Genomic DNA, 22,806 nt, shown 5'->3' on the forward strand with positions numbered 1-22,806 from the left:
GATAGCATAACATACGCCTCCCAGTTTCTTTCGCCACCAACACAGCGATTGGGTTCGAACGTGGGTACACCGGTTCAGTAGCGAAGCGTCCTAACCAATGACCCACGGCGGTGGGTTTCATGTAACTGTTCTGTTTCCTTGGTTATTTATGAGTTCCTATTCAAATGTATAATGGTATAGAGTGCATGCATAAAATCATAATCCCGCTATTGTTTCAGAAATTGCTAACACTTATATCACTTGCTCGTTGTTTCTAGAAGCCTCCGTTCGGTATTTTATATTAATATCTCTTTTTATGTTGCAAGGAGCATTCACATCGATTTTTTATGTGGATCAGCAAATTCGGCACAAATGTGAATAGAATAAGTGTGAATATCTTACTTTACTATTATTCATAAAATTTCAATGTGCCTACCAAGCCAGTGGTTTTGTTGAACGTTTTATTCAGTTGTGACAGACTGCATAGCAGTTAATGCACTTCGTTACGTCAGCTTGCTTTACACCAGTAACCTATAGCCTGGAGGCACCCGGCCACGAGGGTTCAGACAGTGTCCCGTCGCAGGGTTGCTCCTCTGAGCATAGCAGAGACATCCTTGAGGACATATAGTGCGAGCGTTCAACGGACGACACTGCAAAACAAAAATGAATGTGCTTAAAAACATCGGTGAATTAAAACTGAAGGGTTGCTTACATCAAAGACCGCTATACAATATTTACACAAAGAAGGTTCAGATAAGAATAATTGTATTCCGATATCTTCAATATAATATCTCGTCATATTATTTCTGTTATTGGCTGAATAAAACCATATCACAATGAAATGTTTTACAGGCCCTTTTAGGTACTCTTGTTCTTTTTTTTAAACTGAGAGGACACAAGCTTCGTCGTTAACGGTAAGACGGGATAGCGTTTCTCACACACAGATGATATTTTGTACTTTTTATTTTTTGTCATTCATTGTTTTCATTTTTATCGTTTCTTTTCTTTTTATTTTTTTAAATTTTATACACCGATACTTAACATTAGAAAAAAGTAGCTTCTATTATATCAAGTTTGGCACCTTCGAACAATATTTTGAATTTTCTTCAGTAATTTCATTTAGTAATTGATCACTTACGCACTCTGAATTGTCTTAGCATCATTAAGGATTGGCTGTTCATTCTGAGCATTTTGAGAGGTTTGCATCACCTCTGTCCTTTTTTTCACTTCATTGATTCATCAATTAATCAATTCTTAAAATGGTTTCATAAACCCGTCACCGCCTACCAGAACAGGATCAGTCATCATCCGGAGGTGACCGCAACCACTACCACTATCCCTACTACTATTACTACTACTACTACACTTTTCTCCTACTATTACTACCACCACTACTACTACTACTACTTGTAACACTTAACTATTACTACCGCTGCTACTACTACTACTGCGCCGGCAGCTTTTCGACCGAACAAGCTGTATAAGCTATCGATGATACTTATTTTGTAATCTGTACCCTGTATCGCTCCTATCTTGGTCCTGACCGGAATGATAGTATCTCTAATAAATAAATAAAATAAATAAATTATACAGCTACGTGCAGTCAGTCTCATCTCTTGTAACAGAAAAATAAAGTTAATTTCATGATTTCCTAATTCCGTAGGCGATATTTAACTGTAAATTTGGAAGGCTCCCTTTCTATTAGTCATTTATTATTAAAGGTGCGCACCTTACATGAAACCGCAGTCACCGTTCGAGAGACCAATATAGTGTGGCACAAATCAACAAGATGTATGGAATGATCTATGACCATAAATGCATGCATTAAAGTCGTTCGGGACACATGGCTGCTGTCACGAAATCGGCGCCCATTTTCATCAAGCCGGTACGGCGCGAGGCCCGCACGGCGTCGCGTGGAAGGCATGGAGAGAAAAGCCCCCTTCGCCGCGCGGGAGAGCGCGTAGCTTTGTACGCGTTGCCGTCACCCTCTTTCCCATTGCCCGGGGAGGACGGTGGTTCATCGGTCTGGAATCAGCCAGAAATTTCCAGCATGTTCTATGGGACCTGGCCAATGGCGACGCGCGGCTCGACGGGAGGAAGAGAGAGCGCTATAACCAGCGAAGCTAAGTGTGTGTGCGCGCTAGCTTTGACGCGTGCTAACAAACAGACGCGGCGCGCCCTATTTAAAGAGACCGCGCCGTTTGATGAGCCAGTCAGTCAGCCAGTCAGTGAGTTCGTCAGTGTCTTGCGACGTGTTCGCCTGTGCTTCGGCTGGACTCCCGGGGATCACCCGCTGCTGGCAAGCCCACGGACCTACAAGGGAGCGGCGCTCGTCTCGTATGGCGGCCACATCGTGACTCTTGAGGCGTCGGACTGCAACAGTGCCCGGTGAACAATTTGGTGTTTGTTTATGTAACTCTCTCGTGTTTGATCTGTTGGAAAGCCTCTATGTTATTGAATGCCTGTGTAATTGCATGCTTAGCGTTTGTTATTCTGTGAACCTCTCGTCTGCGCATTTCAAGTGATCTTGTGTGTTCCTTTGTATCGTCTCTTGCTGTGCATAAATTGTGTTTTGTTTGTTACTTCTGGCTCCGACCCTTACTCTGGTTTGAACCGGCGACCGCTGGGCACCAAACGACTACCCCCTTCTGTCACTACAAGGTAGTTGAATTCCGGCTGAGCTTGCCACGCAGGTCGAGGGCATCTCCTTTGCGACCGGAACAGCTACCCCCACTCACTCTAAGGGTGTCTGGGAGTGTGCGCACCGTTAAGGGCGCATCGTTAATAATATTCCCCTAATTATTAACGGGTGACAGCTGCCCAGCATTCTGGACACTCGTCACCCAGACTTCCTTCTGGCTAAAAGGCTACGTACTCGTGTATATGGAAACCGCAGTCATCATCGGAGAGACCATCACAGTGCGGCACAAATCAAAATTCTGATACGTAATGGCCTACTACCATGAATACACTCAATGAAGTCGGACAGGCCACGTGGCCGCCAAGCGTCCTAGACACTCGTCAGCCAGACATCCGTTTGGCTCAAAGGCTATGATACTCTTGTATATAAAAACCGCAGTCCACATCGGAGAGACCAACCCATTGTGGTACAAATAAACATGCTTGTATGGAATAATCTATGACCATGAACACACGCAATAAAGTCGTTCGGGACACGTGGCTTCCCAGCGTCCTGGACATTGGTCACCCCAACGTTACTATAACAAACTGTTTCACAGCTCCACCCGGAGAGGTGTCTCCGGTGACGGTCGCGTGAACTAGTGGCGCTTCAATCGACGCTTACTTAAAGCCCCTCAATAAACTTTATTGAGGGGCTGAAGTTTATTGAGGGGCTTTACGCTTACTGCTTGCCGGGCGCGTTGTCTGCTACACGCGGCGCGAAAGCATAGAGCGGCCGGCATACACGTAGCTGTTACGTGCCGCCGTTGCACTCTACACGGCTGCAGTACAGTTATTTATTTATTTTATTTATTTATATGATACTGCAGGCGAAAGGCTCAGGCAGGAGGGGCATACAAGATGTAGAGAACGATGAAATACAAGCACAAGATACATAAACTGAAGCAATGGTACGTGATCAGGGCACACAAAAAAGCAAAAAAACAAAACAAAAACAAATTGATGAATTGATGCGGTGCTACAAAAACAAAATACATAAGGATAACATCAATCATTTGATTGCAGCACACTGTCAATGGAGTCAAGCGAGTGAAGGCAATACATGCCTATATTATGACAGTTTTGGCTCCGAAGGCATGCATTACCTCTTAGAACGCGTTTGTGTGATGGGAAATTCAGTGCCGTGAAACAACTGTGACAACATTGTCGACTTGCTCGCCGGAACCAGCGTTCTAGTAACGTTATCTGCTCTTCGGTTTCATTTCTTTTTATTACGCGATATTGTGACACGAAGTCATTTCATATTAAATTATGACGTACCCGTTCATTGCGCAGCGTTCAGCTTGCTGTCATGCAATTTCATTGCGACAGTAATACTACTTTCACTTTTCAGCCCTTGGTGTAGTTATGCGGTAACTACCATTGACCTTTAGCTTGACCTTTGGCGCACCGCCAAGCACAGCTGCGCAAAATGCGCAAACACAGGGGCCCCAACTCGCGCCGTCAACTCGCGAGGCGGTAGCTACGAACCGCGGCCTAACTCCCGCTCCTTCCGTGAGGGAGCGCTACAGCCGGAGTGACGCCATCTCATCTGCCTTAAAAGCAGGGGCCCCAACTCACGTCGTCGGCTCGTGAGGCGGTAGTTACCGTTGGCTCGCGAGGCGGTAACTACCAACCGCGGAGCTGCAGTTGTGCCACATGCTCCTAAAGCTAAGAACAATTATGGGGCTGCAGCCGCAGCTACCGCCGGGTGTGCAACGTTGGATACTATAGGAGGTGGCCTAGCGGCAGGTGGAACCAACGCAGTCTCCAGGGATGCTTTCATTTCTGCTGGCGTAAAGAATGCCGTTGCAGCCGGTGTCGGAGCGGCAGTTGTACATTCTACCTTAACTTCACCCACAACCAAGTATATCGTTGCAGCCACGGCACTCCTTGCCTCGCAACTAGTTATACATAGAATAACCAGGTAGCACCCCGCAATAAACAATAGTTGAACCATATGCCGCGGCCAAAGTGAATCACTGCATAACCATAAGCATAACCACAAGCACCACAACCAGCTACACCACCAGCTGAACCTAGGCGTAGCCATAGCTATTGCTTTCGCAACTACCAGGCTTGACCAAGCTAAGCCACTGCCAATTTTTTCACTTCTTTTTCAGCCCCACCTTCGTTTCCAGCTTCAGTCTAGTTTGTGACAGGGTTTCAAGGCGCCGACACGTGTGCCTCTAATTATATGCAGTTCACTGTAAACGTAGGGTGTGTGCCGAAAAGATGCTTCGTCTTTACCCTGAAATCAAAAACAGATAGACGTACACTTTGCCAACTACGTGCCAGCCTCTAGATGCCTAAAATTGGCGGAATAAAGAGTGCGTTAAATCCGTTATCGCGTCCTCTCTTAAGACGAAGCTTTCTGCTATATTTTTTTTTAACACCAGGCCTCTTCAGGCTGGCCTGCATGCTTTGTACAAGGGGCAACGAAGCGTATTGAAACGATTACCTGTAAGTCTATCATTTGTTCGTGTCGGTGATAGCCTTCCTCGAGATTAAAAGGTGGGCACTAGCTCTGCACTTAAGATATAATTTACTTCGAAGTGAACAATTTCTAATCTGCATTTAGAAAAGGAATAATATTCAAGTACTCTCGCGATATTTCGTGTAGCAAAGCTCTTTATTTTCTTGCTGGCGCATATTTTTTGAACGCAAAAGACATTATATACCGAAGAGAAAGCACCCTAATACTCGCTGCTGTCCCGTGTGTTTTGACAGCAATTCCAGTAAATAACTTGCAAAATTCCAAGGGCTTATCAGTGTGCATAGCTCAAATCGGACAGGTAAGCTGCACGAACGCATTTTTATTTGGCTCATTTTGAGTTCTTCACAGTGTCAGCAATTCGAAGGAAATTTGAGTATTTTCGTGACGAGGAAATAGACGAACCATGAGGGAGAGGAATTTAGCTTGTTGAGAAGACTTTTGTCATTAAGCGATCAATTTTGCCGGCAATGTTATGTTGCGCATAAAGTTCTCATATGTGAATTGAGCGTAGATTATAGCTCTCATGCCAATAAAGCGACATTGTGCATTGGGCTTTCAAATCGGAGCTTATGCGAAGACAGGAGACATCATAAAAACTGCAGAGAAATTCAACAAGCAGGATGATCACAAAAATTAAAATATCTTCAAAGTAACAGAGCATGCGGCGTATGAAAACGCAGTGAGCTGCGGCAACTTACAAGAAAGAGAAAAAAAGATAATGAATGAATAAAGCCTTTTTGATTAAAGGGATAATTCTCGGCCGGTGTTTGGGTAATTAGGAAGTTAGGAGGGACGGGAGTGTGGCTTATCTCTTCTTCACGGTTCTTCAAGCTGTTTCTCGTTGCTAAAATAGAACCATCTAAAAGCTCAGAAGAGGATCTAGACTGGCATCTACAAGTTAGGCCTTCCAGACTTGCAATGGCTGGTACGTCCGGATCCTGCCTGAACTGAGGTTCGATATGTAGAACAGCTTTGTAGCGGCATTTTTGTGAGGCGGGCAAGCACAAAGCTTATAAGCTTCTGAATGTGCTCAAGATATGCTACCAACCAAGCATATGAGCTCTAAGCTTAATACATGCATTAAAGTGAATTCGCTGCGAATATAGCTTTTACTGTTGAAGCAATACAAAATCACATATGCAAAAAAAATGGTCAGGGGAAGTTAGGAACGCTAACGCTGATTTACCCCTATAGACACACACACACAAAAAAGGATTATGCTGCCCGCTGACATACTTTTCAAAAGAAGTATAATGTTCTCCTCTTAATTTCGTGTAATCTTGCAATGTTTGTCTACGTTGATGAAGTCAAGTTCTGGTTGTTTCCTGCATTTCATTAGCATTCGAGATTAGTGTGGTTGATAATATTGCATTTTTGCTCATTTTTTCTTGTTGCGTTAATAAATAACTTAGGTTCATGAGATTCACTTCTAATCCCCTTTGCGGCGCTGTTGGTACCTTGAATAACGTGTTTGAAAACTGCAGTCCAGTACTAGTTTTAAATTACATTAACTTCCCCTACAAGCAGTAAAATTATGTCGTTTTTATTTTTTAATTTCTGTGTGTGTGTGTGTGTGTGTGTGTGTGTGTGTGTGTGTGTGTGTGTGTGTGTGTGTGTGTGTGTGTGTGTGTGTGTGTGTGTGTGTGTGTGTGTGTGTGTGTGTGTGTGTGTGTGTGTGTGTGTGTGTGTGTGTGTGTGTGTGTGTGTGTGTGTGTGTGTGTGTGTGTGTGTGTGCGTGCGGGTGCATGTGCCTGCGTGCGTGCGTGCGTGCGCGCGCGCGCGCGTGTGTGTGTGCCAAGGGGGAGAGGAATCAATGTTTTTTTAATAGACCCATGCGCTTGTTCACTCATTTCCTTTCGCAGTGCACACGCCTAATCTCTCTGATTCTCTTTTAGTACACTCATTAAATCATTCTTCACATCTGACATTGTTTTAGACGAAAAAAACGACTTTTTTTTTACATTGCTATACACGGGACTACGAGAGTACCGATCCGGAGCTATGTTCCAGTCCATACCTCCTCCTCTTGATTATGCGACGACAGAGGCCGCTTATTCGTAATCTGTGAGCACTATATCGTTTACGCAAGTAGCCAGACCTCACGAACTGCATGAACAGGCTGCACAGGCTATCAGATTTCTGCGTGTAATGGAAGCAATCTGCGCAGCACAGTAGTAAACGTGACACCCACTGCGTTACCTCCTAAGGTTAGAGTGCTCCTACGCACTGAAAATTTGGCTAACGGGTTTGTGTGACAGGATCTATGCCATGAAAGAACATATTACAAAACACAGGCCAGGGAGTAAAGCAAGAAACAGTGCTTGTGAGCAAGCCGACGGCGCTCATACTTGTTTCACAGCATAAACAAGTGAATTTCACATAGGACAACGCGTTCGCCAATGTAATGCGTCCCTTCGAAGCCAAAACTGTCGCAATGTTGTCATCACTGCACTACAGCCATGTACAGTGCAACGGCAGCACGCAGAAACTATGGATGTGCTGGCCGCTCCATGCTTTCGCGCCGCGTGTAGCAGACGACATGCCCGGAGGAGCAAGAGTTGACAGCAGCGCCGCTAGTTCTCGCGATCGCCACCTGGAACACACTCTTCCGCTGGGCGGTATGGGGCTGTGAAACTGAGTTTGTTCTAGTAACGTTGGGTCACCCAGACATCATTTTGGATCAAAGACTATACTCTTGCACATGGAAACCGCCGTCACCGTCGGAGAGACCAACACAGTGTGGCACAAGTCAACATTCTTGTATGGAATGACCTACGACCATGAACGCACGCAATAAGGTCGTTCGGGATACGTGGCTGCCCAGCGTCCTCGACACTGGTCACCCAGAGATCCTTCTGGCTCAAAGGCTATAATACTCTTGTTATGAAAACCACAGTACCATCGAAGAGGCCAACACAGTGTGGTACAAATCAACATGCTTGTATGGAATGACCTACGACCATGAACGCACGTAATAAAGTTCGGGATACGTGGGTGCCCAGCGTCCTCGACACTGGTCACCCACACGTCCTTCTGGCTCAAAGGCTATAATACTCTTGTTATGAAAACCACAGTGCCATCGAAGAGGCCAACACAGTGTGGCACAAATCAACATGCTTGTATGGAATGACCTACGACCATGAACGCACGCAATAAAGTCGTTCGGGATACGTGGCTGCCCAGCGTCCTCGACACTGGTCACCCAGACATCCTTCTGGCTCAAAGGCTATAATACTCTTGTTATGAAACCACAGTACTATCGAAGAGGCCAACACAGTGTGGCACAAATGAATATGCTTGTATGGAATGACCTACGACCATGAACACATGCAATGAAGTCATTCGGGACACGTGGCCGCCCAGCGTCCTGGACACTGTTCACCCATCCATCCTTCTGGATCAAAGGACATGCTACTTTTGTATATGAAAACCGTAATCACCACAGGTGAAATCAACACAGTGTTTCACAAATCAGCATGCTTTTATGGAATGACCTACGACCGTGAACACACGCAATAAAGTCATTTCGGACAGGTGGCTGCCCAGCGTCCTGGACACTGGTCACCCAGGCATCCTTCTGGCTCAACGGCAAACTTTTGTAACAGGGCTCTTCCAATGAGTACCGCTGGTGCGCTTTTCGCTTTCGAGGACCTGCATGTAGCGTATATTTATCCTCATTCGTAAAAAATTTTGACACAATAGCTCTTTTTATAGCATGACGAGTGGTGTGGTACCACTTCGCTTCACTATTCGCATGTATCTGCTAGTCCAATATGAGATAGGGATTTGAACCAATTGATGCCCTAATCACCTCACTACACTACGTGGCCTAGCTCTGCGGGCGCTTCAGAAGCAGGCATCACTCCACTCGCAAACTTTCACCTCCATACACGTAGGTGGTGCTAATTGTATGAGCGACAGCTTCACTACACCATGTATCAGACATGGTGAACAAGGCGTCCGCTTGACCTTCAACGAGCGAGAGATCACAGTATGACTCTATGGCTTAACCATGGTACCACCTACGGTGTACCACCACAAGCCTTTTTACCTTCGATGGCAGATACGACCTGAAGCGTTCCCTCTTGTAGTTTACGGCTTGCGACTGCATTCTCGCTTATTTAATCGCTGCAGAGCGATGTCTGCCCATTTTAAAACCTAAACGTGACCAAATAAAGTCAAGCAAAACGACGCATTCGCTTCGCTTAACTAGTTTTACCAACGTTAAACTTCAATCACGTTTTTCAACGAGGGTCAGTAGTACAGTATGCAATTAGTCATTCAGAAAAGAAAACTAAGACAAGCTTCACCTTAACAGTAGACGTGATAGAGTCTTTAACATCCCCGTTTCATTCCACGAAATTTTATAACGCAAATTGTTTTACGCTCACCCAACAGACCAAGAAAATTATCCGATCTTGTTTGTTTGTTTGTTTGCTTGTTTGTTCGGCCGCGTCGTCGCTCTGATTGGAGAAGCTGCCTTGCGAAGTCACGGCTAAGTGACATCGAGCCACGTAGACGTGAGGCCGGTACAGCGGCTTCAACGCATGAGTGTTCACCAGCCAACGGAAGGTGTGACAAAGCATGCGATCATGGCATCTTGTAGTGCTTTGACACTAAATACATATCTGCAGATTCTAACTGGTTGAGATAGTACCTTGGCACTCAATTTCAGTAGCCGAGAATATTAAGCCCTTACTACCGCGGCTGCTGCTTTCGCTTGTTATAAGCAGGTTTAAGAAGGGTGAAAAAACTGTCATTTCACGCGCTGTCTCACAGATAGCGCCACATGTAGAGCTGAAACTGAAGCGCACCAGGCTCATATCCACAGAAATTGGTATTAGGTATCCTTAAAAAACAACAAATATATCGGGTTAAAAGGTAGACGAAAAAAGCCAGTGCTTTCTCATTATTGCCGGTTTAACAGAAATGAAACGATAGGGAATGCAAACATCAAGCCCCATTCCTGACCGCACACATGCGACGGTCGCAGACTCGGACTGCTTCGTACCCTATGCTTCTACATGCCCGATACTTAGACCAATTAACCTCATCATCATGTAGACTTCACGGCAAATCAGGAGACTTCTTACACATCCTCATTACATCCTTTCCTGATCCCTCATCACCAAACGTAGCAGTCTTACTGGAAGAGTCTTAAGAGAAGCACTTCCACTCAAGACCAGCGCAAGATCATCTATAGTTCCTGAGGAAGATTGCACTCCAAGTGATTTCTTTTGTGCTGCAAGGGTGTCTGCGCACAGTGAGGGAACACCCAAGTGTCATGCAGGGGGCTTTGATCCCACAATTTGCATATTTGACAACGAATGTTTCTACCACCATGACCCCCCATACAAAAATATCCTATGGTGATCTATAGAAATCCTTTGTATGCTCGGCTATACATATATGAGCCAAATATTTATAGCCCTTCTTTCTGTAGTATTTATGATTTGCTATAGTCTGTCCCATAGAAGTTATTAACCTATTCTATAGACGTATGGTTGCCTATGTACTGCAGTCTTTAATATGTTCTATTTCCCAGTATAAAAGTTTATGGTAAGCTGTATGAAATGCTTTGTATGGTCGGCTATAGATATTTGGCTCAAAACACTATAGCTCTTCCTATGGCAGGCTATAGTTTTTGCTATAGCCTGTGCTATTGAAATCTTTAACTTCTTTAGACTTATGGTTGTCTATGTACTGTAGTCTTTAGCATTTTATATGGCAAGGCATAAAAATTTATGGTCACCAAAAGCAAATCCTTTGTATAGTCGGCTATAGATATCTGGTCCAAAAAGGTTTAGCTCTTCCTATGGCAGTACTTAGCTTTAGCTATAGTCCATGCTATAAAATTCTTTAGCCTATTCAATTGACTTTCTTTTTTTATTCAATACTACGAACCTTGTACAGGTCCAAGCAGGATGGTAACATGGCAACAAAACAATAATAACAAACGTAATAAACATCAAAGTGTGGAGAAAGGCAATAATGAATCATTCCAGTCGGTTACTGTGCCAGGAAAAAATGAAAACTTAAATAAATAATTTCGTGCGAAACACGGCGTCAGCGAGTTAGGATAATGGTGGCGCGTATGCCTCGATGATAAAAGCGACAGATATGGTGAAGGGTTAATAGCTAGGTCTCGATTCCAAAGCGCGGAAAGAAATTGCAAGCGTAAATTGTTTCTTCGTTGCTCAAGACATTCAATACCATTAACCTGCATTAATTCAAAGGATGAGTCATACAGAGAAAATTTACAGTAAATGAATCTCACAGCTTTTCTTTGTACCTTTTCTAAACGGGTCCCAAACAGCGCAAGCATATTCAAGTTTCAGTCTAATTAGTGAATTGTAAGCAAGTAGTTTGACGCTCGAGGGAGAAGTTGTAAGCTTATGTCTTAAAAAGTATCGTTTACGTAAAGCGAAGAGCAGATGTTATCTATATGTAAGTTCCATGACAAAGTATTAGTTAGCGTGACACTTAAATACTTGTATTTGGCCTCTTCCAACAAAGGTGAAGAACCTAGCCTGTAGATAAAAGAGAGCGGAGTTTTTCTCCGAGCGAAGCCAAGAACGACGTTCTTATCAGTGTTAAATTTCATGTCCCACGTTTTACATCATTCATGACTCTTAGCCAGAGAGGAGTTAAGATGGATTTGGTCATTAATAGAGGTTATTTCTTGAAAAAGCACACAATCATCTGCAAACAGCCTAATATGCACGTTGTGATCAAGGTCAGGTAAGATCATTATTATATAATACAAACAATAATGGCCCCAGCACGCTTCCTCGGGGCACCCCAGAGCCGACCGGAAGGCAACCTGATTGTTCCTCATTAACTTCTACAAATTGGTACCGATTGGTTAAATAGTTTGTTATCCATATGATCAAAATCTCAGGTAGGCCAATGGTTCGAAGTTTTAATATTAGTTGGTCATGTGCGACTCTATCGAAAGCTTTGCTGAAATCTAGAATTATTGCATCAATCTGACCGTTCTTATCAAGACATGAAGCAAGTGAGTGTATTACGGCCACTAGTTGCGTTATTGTTGAGTACCCTTTTCTAAACGCGTGTTGGAATTTAGAGGACGTTTTGCGCATCTAAAAATTCATTAATCTGGTTGGCAATAATATGTTCAATTAGTTCACAACATGACGATGTAAGTGATATCGGACGGTAATTTTGCAATAACGCGCGGTCACCTTTCTTGTATACTGGAACAATCCTGGCTACCTTCCAGTCACTCGGTAAGTGTCCATGAAGTAATGAATACGGAAGAGAATAACTAAGAACTTCGCAACAGATTCAGCATATCGCTTCAGAAACACGTTAGGTTTCTCAACAAAAGGAGAATGGGCGTAAGAAGGCGGAGAGAGCAGCGGAGACGCCCGAACAGAGTGGAACGGCTTGCCAAACCGAGATGCTAGACTGCCGAGCGTAATAGACAAAGCATAGCCGCTGAGATCGAGCCTATGGAAGGAGTGAGTTAACGGGAACCAACAGAAGAGGATATGAAAGCCCATCGTGAGATTGATCACATCATTCGAATTTTCGAAAGGGCTTCTGCGACGTAGACATTTGAGCCAGACTTTGTGAACAACCCTTTTGGACACATGTGTAGTGTGTGCGAGAGACTGTGGCACCAAAAAGCTAAGCATACAGTGACCACAACAAGCTCAGCTTGGGAAACGTACCCCTCGCTGCGTATTGGGCGTGAGGACATACCATGGCGCCACCTCTCGGCAACCCCGCGTGACGCACTAAGTGGGATAATGCACTTTGGACTGCTGCTGTGCGATCGTTTCCAATGAAGTTCAGTTGCGCGCTAATACTGCATTCACATATTTATTTACACTTCGGTTTGGACCTGTTTAAGTTTAATTTGAGGTATTAGGCCCACTCTTCAGCAAGACAGCACTTCACCGAGTCTATTAGCTGCCGAGCAGCGGGCCTGATCGATACGTTTACTTGGACGAGGACGCGGACCGGCCAGCGTTGTTACCCTTATGGAAAGAACTGAAGCTTCCACGCAAGCAGTAAGTAGCGAGCTCCAAGTGAATCTTAATTAGAAGGATTTTTTGCAAGGGGAAGCAGACCTTCCAAGCACCTGACAGATGTTGAGCGCCTTCAAAGAGCGCCAGCGAAAGCGGTGCCATTCACTTGTCCTTGAACATAGTAGAACAGACAAGTTAGGGCGTCGGAAAGATGTGGTTTAATTTTTATAGCAAGTGTGAAGAAGTGCTTCCCACACAACGAATCCTTGCGCATTGACTACCGTCATTTGCACTCTTGGTTCGGGCGCGCATATTTGTTTTCTCCATGCCGAGTAGCTTTTTTGCTGACGTATACCTCAGCATACAACAACATGTATGCTCTATTTCCCATTTAATCATGTACTCTGACATTTGAAATTACATCAGCACTGGAGACGCCGCCTGAGACAATTCATCATGCATACCGCTACCAATGGTGGCAGAATCTTCAATTCACTTCAGTGAAACGTGAGTCAACGCCTTCATTTAGAATAATGAAACATTGTCTTTCGCACGATCCTTCCTTGTTTGAGAGCGTACTGCATCATGAAGGCAGCACCTTTCCCATCTTACCAGCAATAGGTCTTCATTAGCTTCACAAGTGATAAGAGCAAATTAAAACGAGTGCGCCGTTCCTTCTGCCGCTACTCACTGAACTGTTTAGCGCGAACTCCATGGACGACCTTCTGCTCGCTGAAATGTCTGCTGCAGACACAAGAATGACCACTCGCTTCTTTGTGCGTTCCAATCATAAATAAGAAAGATTCCGTGAGTTTATTTTTCGGGTAATAACTGAAGCTTGTTGCGGGTTCCGACGCTCACGTCCGGATACAGAGCAATAGCGAACCCTGGCAACAGCTTAAAGAAACTTCGTCAAACTCAGCAACAATGCAAGATCAAAAATTGGGATGATATCACTTATTATCAAGCAAAGCTACAGAAACAAGCGCGACTGTCAGCGTTTAAAACGCACAAATTCAACTGAGCTTCGTCTACAGCAACAGCAAGAGGAGTCACATGATCCCACTTGCTTCCTAAGTCGACACTAGCGCCGTTCATTCCAGTGGTAATACTCGCCCCCAATATCCTGGCATAGCCAAGCTAAGCCACTTCCAATTCTTAAGACAGTTTTATAGCTTGTTTACGAATCTATGCACTCATGCTATAAGTCTTGGAGGTGTTTAGAAGATGTTTGATTAGACATTACACACTGACATGAGCGATGACAAATAGAGGTGTTTACAAAAAGTTTTATTAGATATGAGACATTGACAGGTGCAATGACAAATGACCAACACTGAGAACGTTCCCGGTTAAGAACAAGGGACACTGCACATAACAAACCTCATGAGGAGGAAATTCACTATTTTATTTCAGTAGCAAAAAATCGACCACTAGCCACCACGACGAAAATCACCATGGGTCGGAGGTGCTCACCGCAGGCGGACTTTCATGCGGCGACAGTGGTCCCACCAATTGTTGCAAGACTGTGATGCAATCTTTTTGTTAAACCTGACTGTGGTTGGTGACACATCGAGGCAGATCGCGAGAAGGATTAGAGCCGACAATATATACCCCTTCAAATAGGTGTCTATGTATATGTATTCGTGTATGTCTATTCCAAATTGATATCAAAATTATGAAGCAACCATTCGTTGCACACCATTCCGGATGGTGTCATACGACCTCTCGTTGCATACAGCACACAACTCCACGATGGAGGCTAAGTCGCAAGAGGGATTCGAACCGACGATATATGTACCTTCATATTCATGCATTCCCAATTGTATATATGCTGTAAAAAAGGGCATATGGCCGCTGGTCTATATCTTTTGGTATAAACAATATTCTATAAAAAGCTAGAACAGCTTATATGACTTGCAGTCTGTATTAGTAGTAACCACTGGCAGTTTGCAGCTTTTAATGCATTCGCATTTCTGTAGACAACTAAAGATAACTGTATGACTACTAGTTTCTACTTTCTATAGCCAACTAAAACAGCGTATGCGGCTTGGAGTCTGTAGCTTTAGAGGCATTTAGAGTTCACTAGACAGCTAAACGTAACTGTAATAATACTGGTCTTAGGTTCAGGAACATAGTTTTTTATAGCTTGCCAAACTTGGTTCTATGGCTTGAATTCTGTAGCTTTAGAGCCATTCGTATCTGTGTCGACAGCTAGACATACCTAATGGCTATTCATCTACAGCTTCACGAACATGTGGGTTTCTATAGCTAGCTAACTAACTTTTGTATGGTTCACAAGCTGTAGCCACCGTACTATAGGATTTTTATAGATGCCTGAATATAATCCAGCGCACTTTATGGCTGAATATAAAAGCCCATAGATAGGCATAGCTGAGCATACACTTTTTCCTTTGTAAAGCCAAGCATTTTTGTATTATGTTTTATAAAAGTTGTTTTTTGGGGAACAGAAACGCGCAGCATCTGCCTCACTTTTCGGTGGGAACCTATACATACAATTAACTACATAAACTCGGAGCAATGCATGTCGTCGGTCTGAATCGCTATTGCTAACTGGTCTCGAACTTCACTAGGAGATGGATGCAAAGTGGGAAGCGAAAAATCATGACAACACTCTCATTGCCGTTCAGAGAACGGCCGTGTCCCACTGCTTACGCACAATTACTGCGTATTATTTTTGAATCGTTTTTCTGAATTCTGGGTAGTGGCGAAGGCGTCGGCGATACCTTTTCACTCGAACGAGTATACAAGCTATCGCGCAAAACAGTGATGGTGCTGCGGCCACATTGAAGGACTTGGAGCAGACACTAGTCACGTGCCTCTTAAAGACCAGAGCTAAAAGGCTAGCTGCAATGTTGCGCCAAGCTTCACAAGGGGTATCCTTCAGCTGTATTTCCTTTCTTTTCGTTTTTCTTATCCATGCATTTGCTGGGCAGGCATTTTTCATGCGCGCATATTCTGTCTCATCGACACACTACACAATTTGCGTCGCCCGCTAACATATGTCAGTACCGCTTCTTTATGTATCATTTCATGAACAGAACTCATAAAACATTACGGCGATGTCGTTAGGCTTTCGCGTGGCAGAAAATGTAGCGCTATTGTTGTTTCTCCTAAACCGAAAATCGCGATGAAACAATAAAATTCAGGAACAAGTGTACATTTTCTCACTGATGTAAATTTCTCTTAAAAGCTCATGAAATGAAAGTAATTGCGCAAAAAAAGAAACTGAGCACTATTGCCTTTCGGATGACGAATTTCTGAAGTTATTTTAAAGCAGAAAAAGTGATCAAGGCTTTTTATAGCTTTCTTTATAATTTCGTAGCAACGTTTACAGCTTAGTGGTGCTCTATTACACGCCATCAATTTTTTTTCCTCTGCATGCATAGTACATTTTACACGAGCAAAGCAAAGTGTCTAAAGCACAGCAACTTCGATTCAGGCCGCAATAAACGAAATTTTGTTGGAATTTATACGAGTAAAAGGTCAATGACAATCATACCGGTCGAATGCATAAGTAATGGTCGCTCAATATACCGTTCATGTTTCCTCCTCTGCAATAAAAAACAAACAAAAATTAGCACTCAGGGAGCCTGCGTTAACCAAGTTATGTCATTTGGCACGCCTTGCACAAAAAAAACTAGATCTCGGGCCTTGTACACATACTGTGGTGCACATGGAAAACTGGACCTCGATACCTTGAATAGAACAGCGATATTTTTGAATGTGGATCAAAAGGAACTACAGGTAGTATATGTCAGTTTTTTTACTTGTTTAATACACTCCAGAAACCAAAACTATTTATTTTACTGTGACAGGGAGGGCGACGCTCACCGAGGGAGTAGTAGTCAACATTGCCGATGCCGCACCTTTCAATACAAACAATATTAGCAAAACACCCCACATCGATGTAAAAATTTTGTTTGCACGCTTGTTTGTTAGAGCACTTCAATATTTTATCTACAGACCAGCGCGTACATTCTGCATGATGCGTGTTATTGCGTGTAGGGAGCGTGTGCTTGTAGGGAGCGTGTGCTCGAACGAAGCATCATCGGCTCTGTGAGAGACGGTGAGAAACACGTGTCAAAGCATTCGTTTGTAGACAATACTTATTCCAATCATTTTTCTCCTTATAGGAATTGAATTTTTCTTCCTTACCTGGATTTTTACTGAATCGTGCAAACAGTTGTAAATAAATTTTTGTTTTCACTACCATTAGAATAGTGCTCTGGCGCTAGCGCCCACAATTAATCTCTGCAGCTTCAGTAGATGAAGGTAATTGCAATAGGGCTCCGATGAAGAGCTACTGCTGCGTGTACAATTAAATTCAGAGTGAAAGCATGTCAATTTTCTCGTGTTAATTACATGTGATGACCTTATTGTGCTCCTGCAAGCAGTTTCGAACATCAGTGCTGGTAAATACCTGGCAGTGGAGTTGCATGGGGTTGGAATGGCTGCGTTCCCACGCAATCTTTTAGCATATCGTATCAATTGCCACTTCTTTCCTCGTAACCATTAAAACGAAAGATCAAAAATCTAAACTGAAAATTGCACATTAAATTTATGAGCAAGAACTACTCGAACAATCATAAAGCAAAATTTGGCGTGTTATCGTAGACAGAAACACTTAGCCCTACAAAACCTAATTTTCCTTTCAAACGTTTACTGAGTATTGCTGTACACTGCCGCAATCAAAATACTTTTTTTTACTGAGAGTATGGGAGTGCATAACGGCAGCTGAAGGTAACAAGGCAACATGCGCATTTCACTCGGCCAAAATTAAGTTATATTGCACCAAGAAGAAGTTCAAGTGATTGTTGGAAAGTACTGTATTTCTATAGACACGGAAGAATCTGTCGTATTGACTTGAGTATGAACAGACAGAGGACCAGAATCCCTCTTTGCGCTTATGAGAAACTGGATGACAGGGAGGAGTGACTTTGTTAAGTTGGTAGGGTGGTCTTAGAATATTTTAACTCAAAATATTTGCACAGGATTCACTCTTCGTTAGAGAGACAAAACGTTAACAGCATGGAAGAGTATTTTCACTACCTGGTTAAAGAGGGAGTAACATTACCCGGAACATTTATTGAAAGGTTCTCGGAATCATCTTTCAACGTTGTAAAGGGATGATCCACAGAAACGCATGAGCGCAAAGCACCGATACTGTTAGGTGTTATGAAAAGTTATTTCTGAATATGATGCCCCATTTTGTAATAGAGACGTACAATGTTGTTCACATCATCCGGGACTGCAAAAACTAGTTCATAGATAAATTTGTTAGTGGTAGCAACTTGGTAGTGAAAAATGTAGTGAAACCGTGAATTTATATGCTGTTGTTTAAAATTATTGACAATCCCTTCCAGCGGAGCTGATGCGCATGTTTTAGACTGGTGAAGAAAGACTACTACCAACCCACCATCGGGAAACGAAGGGTATGCATGGGTTCTTCTTCTGTGCTCTGTTTCGTTAGAGTCCATTTATTCAGTGAGAATAATATACACCCTCATATTTAAGCCGAGGTACCGGAGTCCTCCACTACGGCGTCTCTCATAGCCTGAGTCGCTTTGGGACGTTAAACCCCACAAACCAAACCAAACCAACACTGAGTGTGAGCGGAAATCAAGATAAGTTTTTTACGACTTAAAGAGACGTATTCAACAAGCAAACTTAAGTCGCTGAAGCAATGAATTATTCAATATGATTTAAAGGTTTCTATGACGAGCACATTGACATTTCCATCCGCATAAAGTGTTGCCCAGTCACTATGCCATCCATCAACCCACCAGCGCGCCTCACAAAAGCCAATGTTTTCCGTCAAAACGCAGGTGCAATGAGGGATATTGAAATGGTGAAACCATATCATTTAAACAGCCATAATGCATTTTCTATACTGGTACGCTTTCCTAGCCCGACATTGGCCTTTATTCTTTGATGACGAGTTCATGGAAAGCGACCGGACCTGACCATTAGCTGAACCGGCATATGAGGCGGTCGGTGAAGATTGCCGCGGCGATCGGTCCTCTTATGCATGATTTCCGCGCATTTAAACAGGCTGTTTTCGAAAGGAAATTGGAAACATCAGACATTTAACATGCTTACACCCTTGCCATAAATGTGTTGCCAGGTTAACCAGTGAACTTTGGCGCCGACTGAGAACGAGACAGCATGACCCATTATCATTTTCAATTTATATGTATGTGTATGTACACTGCTGTTTAATAATAATGATAATAATTTACACTTCATTTCACCAACTGTGAATGAACGCACGTAATTGGCCAGCCAGAACCTCATAGAACATTAGTGGGGGGGGGGGGGGGGGGGCTTGACAGGCATCGAAAACACACCCATATAATCAAGACATGTTTAAGCAATTACAAATAGACAAAAAAAGTATATGTTATAAATTAGAGAAGCAACATAAACAGGTACACAAAACAACTGTACGCCACTACATTTCGTGGTCTGAATGCTGTTCGTGTAATAGCTCGCGCAAAGTTAACACGACAGAGTTAAGGGCCCCGTTTTGCAAAATGAATGGCGCTGGCGTTGTTGGGACCGGCATTGTAAGCGAAAAATCACGGGCATAGTATCAAAGTTGGAAAAGGAAGATGGCATGTCTTTTCTCTGAATAGTCGTCGGGTTGTATGAATCTGGCAGGAGCTGACAACTCTGGCTTCGACTTTGCGACGGGATGCTGAGATCGGATCTAATCTTCAGGGACACTTTCCAGGACACGATTTTCCACGGAGAGAGCATGTAAACGGGAGTCTTAACGCTCTCTCGTTATTTCCTTAACGGCGGAAGTTAAGTGTTCTCTACTTTTTCCGACGTCACGAACCCACGTGACGTGGCCACGCTGGCAGCAGCTGCCGGTTCGTATACTTTAGACCCATTGGATCTTGAATGAGACACATTACCTTTAGGCCACGTGGCAGATTCGCAGGGACTAGTTTAGGTTTGTATTTTATCTACATCGCGTGATCTTTCAAATATTGTGGTATCTTACGACTGAGTGCTAAGAATCGAAGTTTGTGTTTTATGTACATAGCGTGATCTTTCATATATTATGGTATCTTACGACTGAGTGCAATAACAGAGGCACATATATTATGTAACTCCTTAAGTGAATATCAAGGTGAAGGGACGTGAATGAGAATGCAGAAGGGGCGTCGCAAACCAGAGCCAATAACGCTGTGGACTCGTATCCTTAGAGGCGGAGTTTAAGTGTCACTTGACGTTTAACGCGATAGAGTTAGAGTCTTCATTCTGTACAGAGTTTGACGTTCCCGGCGTTATCAGCGAAAAACTATTGCAGGAGTGCGCTTAAATCTGCTTAAGAGCGGAAATGGTGAAAGTTTGTTTACAGGACTGTTTTCACTGAGCGTCATTGTTATCCTTATTGTCATCATCATTACAATTGCTCCGATCATCATTTTAATCTAAATGCACCCTCGTTGTCATCGCTACTACTATCGTTACCATTATCATATCATTATGGGAGTGCATTACGGCAGCTGAAGGTAACAAGGCAACATGCGCATTTCACTCGGCCAAAATTAAGTTATATTGCACCAAGAAGATGTTCAAGTGCATCCTTATTGTCATCATCATCACAATTGCTCCGATCGTCATTTTAATCTACATGCACCCTCCTTGTCATCGCTACTACTATCATTACCATTATCATTATCATTATGGGAGTGCATAACGGCAGCTGAAGGTAACAAGGCAACATGCCCATTTCACTCGGCCAAAATTAAGTTATATTGCACCAAGAAGATGTTCAAGTGATTGTTGGAAAGTACTGTATTTCTATAGACACGGAAGAATCTGTCGTATTGACTTGAGTATGAACAGACAGAGGACCAGAATCCCTCCTTGCGCTTATGAGCAACAAGATGTTAAGTGCATCATCACTGACATAGTTACTATCATCCTCACTCTAGGCCAGGAGAATGACAATCTGTTCATCACGCGGCCGGCGGGGATTGGTGATTGGCGCGTTTGGCTGGAGATAGGAGAGACAGTGATTCGATTCCAGGTGAAGACATATTTAAGTGTCAATTCGCGAAAACATTTCTTGTGGACATATCTACAGCCCATGAGGTAAGAAAGGCTTTCGCTTTAAGATGGTGGCCATAGCTGTGGCAAGTACTTTATAGCTGACATATCCGAAAACTGATTCGTCGCTAATTTAAAGTGCGATGGTGAAATAAGAATAAACTTTCCAATGCTTTTGGATGTCGAGTCGGGCGCCCTGTTTCTGGGTCGTACAACCACACTAGTATTGCTTGATAAAATCTAAGCTTTGTATCTATGTCGAGGGGTCGTTTAAACCAATATTCGGATGACGCGATTGCTTATGAGTGCGCACGAATACGAATATGTGAGGTATTAGCGGCAGGAGCTAAGGAATTAAAATTATTTGAGCAGACATCATATGTACTCAAACGACGACCAACAAGGTGAGCCGCAGACAAGAGCCCTCTTCAAATACGCCTACTGCAAAGGCTGTCCTATCGACAGATGCTACCGAAGGTGAGTAGCTGAACTGTACCAGGAATAATTGTCTCGAACAGGCTCCCAACATGATTGCAATAAAAGGTGCCACTTCTCTTTGCTTCTGTCAAAGCTGTGTATCTTCGGCCAACAGTCTTTTGTAGAATAGCTTCGAGGAAAGGAAAACAGTATACAAAACGCTGTAGCGCTTGCCTTATTATCACTTGGAGGGAATCTTGACATCTAAACTTAATGAATATCATACTTATTAGGCATTCATTTCTGATTTTACTTTTTAGGAAGAACATAACGCTATTTCTTCTAACTGGTAAACAAAACAGAAAGCTGCCAGATCAATATAGAAAACTTACTCCGCAGCAAGCGCGAAGAACAACAGAAATCCCACGTTCAGGACAGCGCAAATCATTTCCCGTAAATATGCGATGCGAGAGCGGCAGTCAGTATCACAGGTATTTGGAATTCGAACGGCATTTTGAAGGAATTGTAAAGTTCAGCTCATAGCAAAATCAGTCGCCATATGCATAATGAGGCCAAATTTCCAAGTAATAAATCTTTGAGAAACATGTCCATACGTCAGTGTGCAACATCACTTGCGCACAGAGATTATTGCGCATGATCTGTTAAGAGCGCAATTACACATCCAGCAATCTCTCTCTCCAAAGTTCTGTGACACCTCCACGTCTGGTTGTCGTAATATTTGTGACGCCTGCTCTTGTCAAATCACCTAAGCGGCGCGGGAGACGAAGGTTTGTACAACAGATGCTTTGTGGCAGATCCTCTACTGCTCCTTGCACGCCAATTTCTCGTAAGGCACCACTAGCATATCTTCGTGTAGCGCCAGATTTCCCCTCTTTTGTGCCAAAATAGCGAGGCGAAAGACTTGTGTACCTCCACTTGAATGCCGTAGAATAAAGACGGTTAACATTTTGCCAAAATCTGTGCCAGTCACGCAACGCTAAACTACCAAACAAAACTGTCAAGCGGAGTTTTTGGATTCTGACCATATGATCAAGCCACAACAACTGAAGAGAAAACGTAAGGGGCCCAAGATGGAACCAGCTGCTTCAACACCAGACAAACGGGCTACGAGGCGGAGGGATGACTGAA

The 22,806-nt window shown here is 43.5% G+C and overlaps 1 long non-coding RNA gene across 2 annotated transcripts; it reads right to left on the reverse strand.

The window, feature by feature from the left end:
• Positions 1-422: 422 nt before the first annotated feature.
• Positions 423-22,184, reverse strand: LOC146174833 (uncharacterized). 2 transcript variants are annotated; one of them, XR_014701994.1, is made up of 3 exons: positions 22,050-22,184; positions 16,676-16,727; positions 423-629 (listed from the first exon to the last, which is right to left on the reverse strand). It is a non-coding gene; the product is annotated as an uncharacterized LOC146174833 (long non-coding RNA). The 2 variants fall into 2 exon arrangements; XR_014701993.1 differs by lacking the exon at positions 22,050-22,184 and adding an exon at positions 17,597-17,706.
• Between the last annotated feature and the right edge of the window lie 622 nt (positions 22,185-22,806).

This window comes from Amblyomma maculatum, chromosome 11 (genome assembly GCF_055883805.1).
Source record: "Amblyomma maculatum isolate TAMU_Amacu chromosome 11, ASM5588380v1, whole genome shotgun sequence".
In the NCBI taxonomy this organism is placed as follows: domain Eukaryota; kingdom Metazoa; phylum Arthropoda; class Arachnida; order Ixodida; family Ixodidae; genus Amblyomma; species Amblyomma maculatum.